This window comes from Pelmatolapia mariae, linkage group LG4 (genome assembly GCF_036321145.2).
Source record: "Pelmatolapia mariae isolate MD_Pm_ZW linkage group LG4, Pm_UMD_F_2, whole genome shotgun sequence".
Lineage (NCBI taxonomy): Eukaryota > Metazoa > Chordata > Actinopteri > Cichliformes > Cichlidae > Pelmatolapia > Pelmatolapia mariae.
In genome coordinates this window covers 1,595,001-1,601,868 of record NC_086230.1, presented here as the reverse complement: position 1 = coordinate 1,601,868, position 6,868 = coordinate 1,595,001, and positions in this window count along the sequence as shown.

Sequence of the window (6,868 nt, the reverse complement as noted above, 5' to 3'; positions counted from 1 at the left end):
CAGACACAGAGATCCAGACGAGATCCAGAACTTAACAGACACAGACTCATGAGCGGACATAATAACATCATGGACAGGCAGAGGGAACACAGAGAAGTGGGACCAGGGCAGGCACAGAACAGAAACCTAACAAATGGCAAATCTTAACAGAATACATAATCAGAATAAACAAAAACATAAAATATTATAAAGAAACACAAAACACTGACTCTGACAAAACGTCAGACTCAGGACCATAACATTATCAGAGCAAAGCGAGTGCTCTTCTGGAAATGTATTCTTCTTGTGGGAATTCCTATGATGCGATCTAAACAGCTAGCTAAACAGTTGCTGCTCTGATGTTGGGAACATTTTAAAGATTTTTATTTTGAATAGCTGGAGCTTAAACAGTCTACAAACCTTAGTAAAGTCAAGAGGACCTGAAGAGTCTGCTGATCATTTTTAGCAAGTTGTTAACACAAGTTAACATGTGTAATAATAAGTGAACATAAGTTGTAAAACCTAATTTAGCAGTAGAAAGTTGAATTACCATTTTTTGTATGACTTGATCAGTCTGTCACATTATTGTGGAGGAATTTTAGCCCACATTTCTTTACAGTTCACTGAGTTTCATGCACACTCTCTTAAGGTCCCACCACAGCATTTCAGTCAGGTTTAGGTCAGGACTTTGACTGGACCATTGTAACACCTTGTTGCTTTCTTTTTCAGCCACTCTGTTGCTTTTGATTTGTACCCAAGTCATGACCCCGCTAGCTCAGTGCACTGATATGCACTGAGCTGGTAAACGTTTGGCTTTCTCCAATTGTGGTGCTGTGCATTATGGCCAAACATGACCACTTGTCAGTCCTTCCAAACAGCTCACACTTGTTCAGTCTTTTTCTAATTGTACTGTCATGAACTTTAACATCTAACATGCTAACTGAGTCCTGTAGAGTCTGAGATGTAGCTCTTGGGGTTTTTAGAACCTGAGAACTGAAACTTTGTTTTTCATGTGACTGTATGAGGTTGTTGCCATAATGGTGTTGTCCATAAAGGACAGAAGAGTGCTGCCAGTCCCACGTAGAAAGCGTTGCGCTAACTTGGGCGTGAAGATTTTCTGCTTGTATCAAAATTTAAAAACAAAAAACACAACAATAAAATATCTAATTTAAAAAAGGAAAATTACATATAATTATTTAATTAATTTAAATAATTAATTTAATTATCTGAGTCAGAAGCAAAATGCCTGCAGGAGAAGACAGAAGCACAGAGCAGATTAGACGATATGAAGGGAATGTTAAAAGAAGCGCTTCCTCGAGTCGCACAGGCTGAACCTCTAACTGATGCCTCTCCAGACGAAGGTGAACAGCAGCGTGAACAGGATGCAGGCCCAGCTCCACTCGTGCTCGGTTGTGACTGTAACCACGCCGAAAAAGAAGAAGACGAGGATTTCAGAGAGCATCTTGACAACGTGGTGAATGGTGGTGCAGGACCTCTGGGGTGCATTCTCCTCCACGTAGTACTTCATGGTTATAGCACATACAACAATGCTGCATGGAGGACAATAAAAACAAACCACAGAAAATGTGTTTTTAACTCTAAAAAAGATGTGAAAGGTTATTTATTGCAGGCCATTTACCATTTTTCACAGCTATGTTCACACGGATAATATCTCAGAGGCTACCAATCAGATTCTGATTCAATGTGTTAAAACTGAAAGAAAATAAAAGGGAAAAATGTGCAAAAATAACAGAAATAAAGATTTAACCTTTAGAAGTTTTAACATGATAAACTAAGTGTTATGAAACATTACCAAAAAGAGAGGGAATATTTATATTACATGTACATATATAAATATTCTTTTTGTTTATAACAGATTTTTGAACCTTACATTGTTTCTTGGCCACACGGGGGTGCTATAGCATTTGTTTACCTGTTTATCCTAAGAAACTGTCATAAGCTATTATTAAAGCTTTAAATTCACTTTTGTGTTTCTTATGTTCAATTGGTTACAAAATGCCAATTTTAACGGCATTTTAAAATGATTCTTTTACAACAGTATAGTTGACTTTGTATAGTCTCGCTTATTCTCTAACCTCAAGAGAGTCTCCCAGACTTGTTCTCTAAAAACCTAAAGAAGCATTATGGATTTGATCAACTGGTCCCTTAACGAAACCGATAAACTCCTGGGCTGGGGAGAGCCCGATTGCCCTGCAGAGACGTTTGCTGCCGGATGGTCGGTTGCGTCATGTGTCTGGCAACACTCTTGATGGAGGACATTGAACAACATCTACCAATTCGGAACCACGATAACAGACTTCTGGCTGATTGGAGCTGGCTCGGGCCTGGCTTATCGAAGAACAAGAACAACAAGCAGGACTGAACTTGGAGTTTGCCCTTCGTGCCTCCCTCTTTGAACTTTGTTTGTTAAACCCTGTTCATAGTATTAAACTTTGCTTTTTAACCTCGGTACATGGTTGAACTTAGCTTAATTAGAGTTATGTGATGCTAGCTTGCCTTAGATGAGAGTTTTGTGATGCTAGCTTGCCTAGCTGACCCATTTTGAACAGTAATAATAATTTTTTTTGCACGTCTGGTCAACTTACATATTAAGCCAGCATATTAAGCTATAGCTCTTTTGCAAACATTCAATTCAATTCAATTCAATTTTATTTATATAGCACCAAATCACAACAGCAGTCGCCTCAAGGCGCTTTATATTGTACAGTAGATCGCACAATAATAGATACAGAGAAAAACCCAACAATCATATGACCCCCTATGAGCAAGCACTTTGGCGACAGTGGGAAGGAAAAACTCCCTTTTAACAGGAAGAAACCTCCAGCAGAACCAGGCTCAGGGAGGGGCGGGGCCATCTGCTGCGACCGGTTGGGGTGAGAGAAGGAAGACAGGATAAAGACATGCTGTGGAAGAGAGACAGAGATTAATAACAGATATGATTCAATGCAGAGAGTTCTGCTAACACATAGTGAGTGAGAAAGGTGACTGGAAAGGAAAAACTCAATGCATCATGGGAATCCTTGGCAGCCTACGTCTATTGCAGCATAACTAAGGGAGGATTCAGGGTCACCTGGTCCAGCCCTAACTATATGCTTTAGCAAAAAGGAAAGTTTGAAGCCTAATCTTAAAAGTAGAGATAGTGTCTGTCTCCTGAATCCAAACTGGAAGCTGGTTCCACAGAAGAGGGGCCTGAAAACTGAAGGCTCTGCCTCCCATTCTACTTTTAAATACTCTAGGAACAACAAGTAAGCCTGCAGTGTGAGAGCGAAGTGCTCTAATAGGGTGATATGGTACTACAAGGTCATTAAGATAAGATGGGGCCTGATTATTTAAGACCTTGTATGTGAGGAGCAGGATTTTGAATTCTGGATTTAACAGGAAGCCAATGAAGGGAAGCCAATACAGGAGAAATCTGCTCTCTCTTTCTAGTCCCTGTCAGGACTCTTGCTGCAGCATTTTGGATTAACTGAAGGCTTTTCAGTGAGTTTTTAGGACATCCTGATAATAATGAATTACAGTAGTCCAGCCTGGAAGTAATAAATGCATGAACTAGTTTTTCAGCGTCACTCTGAGACAGGATATTTCTAATTTTAGAGACATTGCGCAAATGGAAGAAAGCAGTCTTACATATTTGTTTAATATGTGCATTGAAGGACATGTCCTGGTCAAAAATGACTCCAAGGTTCCTCACAGTGTTACTGGAGGCCAAGGTAATGCCATCCAGAGTAAGAATCTGGTTAGATACCATATTTCTAAGATTTTCAGGGCCGAGTACAATAACCTCAGTTTGATCTGAATTAAGAAGCAGAAAGTTAGCGGCCATCCAGGTCTTTATGTCTTTAAGACATTCCTGCAGTTTAACTCATTGGTGTGTGTTACCTGGCTTCATGGACAGATAGAGCTGCGTGTCATCTGCATAGCAGTGAAAATGTATGCTATGTCTTCTAATGATGTTACCTAGGGGAAGCATGTATAATGTAAACAGAATTGGTCCTAGCACTGAACCCTGTGGAACACCATAATAGACCTTAGTGTGTGAAGAGGACTCTCCATTTACATGCACAAACTGGAGTCTATTAGATAGATATGATACAAACCACTGCAGTGCAGTACCTGTAATACCTACAGCATGTTCTAATCACTCTAATAGGATATTATGGTCAACAGTATCGAACGCTGCACTGAGGTCTAGCAGGACAAGCACAGAGATGAGTCCACTGTCAGAGGCCATAAGAAGATCATTTGTAACCTTCACTAAAGCTGTTTCTGTGCTGTGATGAGCTCTGAAACCTGACTGAAACTCTTCAAATAAGCCATTCCTCTGCAGATGATCTGTTAGCTGTTTGACAACTACTCTTTCAAGGATTTTTGATATGAAAGGAAGGTTGGAGATTGGCCTGTAATTAGCTAAGACAGCTGGGTCTAGAGATGCTTTTTAAGTAAAGGTTTAACTACAGCCAGCTTGAAGGCCTGTGGTACATAGCTGATTATTAGAGATAGGTTGATCATATTTAAGATCGAAGCATTAATTAATGGCAGGACTTCTTTGAGCAGTTTTGTAGGAATGGGGTTTAAAAGACACGTTGATGGTTTGGAGGAAGTAATTATTGAAGTTAACTCAGAAAGATCAATTGGAGAAAAAGAGTCTAAATGAATATCAATGGTACTGAAAGTAGCTGTAGATAATATTACATCTGTGAGATGATTATTGGTAATTTTTTCTCTAATGATTAAAATGTTATTTCTGAAGAAGTTCATGAAGTCATTACTAGTTAACGTTAAAGGGATGGTTGGCTCAACAGAGCTCTGACTGTTTGTCAGCCTGGCTACAGTGCTGAAGAGAAACCTGGGGTTGTTCTTATTTTCTTCAATCAGTGATGAATAGTAAGATGTTCTGGCTTTGCAGAGGGCTTTCTTATAAAGCAGCAAAGTATTTCTCCAGGCTAAATGATGATCCTCTAAATTTGTGACACGCCATTTCCTCTCCAGCTTACGAGTTATCTGCTTTAGGCTACGTGTTTGAGAATTATACCACGGAGTCAGGGACTTCTGATTTGAGGCCTTAGTTTTCACAGGAGCTACAGTATCCAGAGTCGTACGTAGTGAGGAGGTAAAATTATTAACAAGATGATCGACCTCTGTTGGAGTAGCGTTCAGATAGCTGCTCTGCTCTATGTTGGTACAGGGCATTGAAGATGATAACAGTGGGTGGATTATATTCTTAAACTTAGTTACAACACTTTCAGAAAGACATCTACTTTGATAAAGTCTACTCTCCACTGCTGTGTAATCAATTATTGTAAATGTAAATGTTATCAGGAAATGATCAGACAGCAGAGGGTTTTCAGGAAACACTGTTAAATGTTCAGTTTCTATACCATATGTTAAAAACAAGATCTAGTTTCAAATCTCCATATTTTGTCTCCTTTTCTGTCTTCCGCTATTTGTTTGTACCATTTATATTTATATGTTCTATTTCTATTGTATATATTAATCGGCATCTGTGGGTGGACAGCAAAGAAAGAATTTCATTGCACAAAGAAATGCCTTTTCTCTTGTGACACATGACAATAAACACTTTGAATCTTGAATCTTGTAGTCAAACCTTAGCTTTAAGCTCCGTCTGTGTTAAATTGTACTGATTAGAATATACTGGACATTCAGTGCTAAGATTCAGCACACTGTGTTAGAGGCTGAGATTGGATGAATTCATCATATATACAACTTTTGAGTTTTAATTTTCAAATTGCATTAACAAACACAACCATCATGTAAAAAATAAAACTACACATTGTCCTTGATCATCATCCATGGCCAGATGAAAATGAATCTATGTGCTCACATATTAAATTAAGCATTCACTGCACCTGCAGTATCTACACCTGTGTGGTAAAGAAACAGATAATGAAATGTAATTATTAATAAAACATTTCTCGAGCTTCTCGTGTTCCTTCTTTCTGATGTTGCTGTCATTGTGCACTGCTACATCGATCACTACGGCCGTCTTCTTCTGTTTGTCTACCACCACTATGTCCGGTTGGTTAGCCACCACCATTTTGTCCGTCTGTATCTGGAAGTCCCACAGGATCTTAGGTCGGTCATTCTCCACCACCCTTGGGGGGTTCTCCCATTTTGACCTCGGGACTTCCAGACCATATTCGGCACAGATGTTCCTGTACACTATGCCGGCCACTTGGTTATGGCGTTCCATGTATGCCTTGCCTGCTAGCATCTTGCACCCTGCTGTTATGTGCTGGATTGTCTCAGGGGCATCTTTACACAGCCTGCACCTGGGGTCTTGCCTGGTGTGATAGACCCCAGCCTCTATGGATCTTGTGCTCAGGACTTGTTCCTGTGCTGCCATGATTAGTGCCTCTGTGCTGTCTTTCAGTCCAGCTTTGTCCAGCCACTGGTGGGATTTCAGGATATCAGCCACCTCCGTTATCAGCAGGTGGTACATACCGTGCAGGGGCCTGTCCTTCCATGATGGTTCCTCGCCTTCCTCCTCTTTCTTGGGTTTCTGCTGCCTGAGGTATTCACTGAGCACTCGGTCAGTTGGGGCCATCTTACTGATGACTTCGTGGATGTTTGTCGTCTCATCCTGAACTGTGGTGCTGACACTCACCAGTACCTGCCCTCCTTCCTTCCGCTTAGCGTACAGCCTCAGCAGGGTACCTGATCATGAGCAGGGCGTGGGTGTTGATAGCCCGGATCTTGTTCTTACCGTTCAGCTGACTTCTCAGTACTTGCCTGACCCTCTGCAGGTACTTGGTGGTTGCAGCTTTTCTAGCTGCCTCTTCATGGTTCCCATTTGCCTGCGGGATCCCCAGGTACTTGTAACTGTCCTCTATGTCTGCAATGTTGCCTT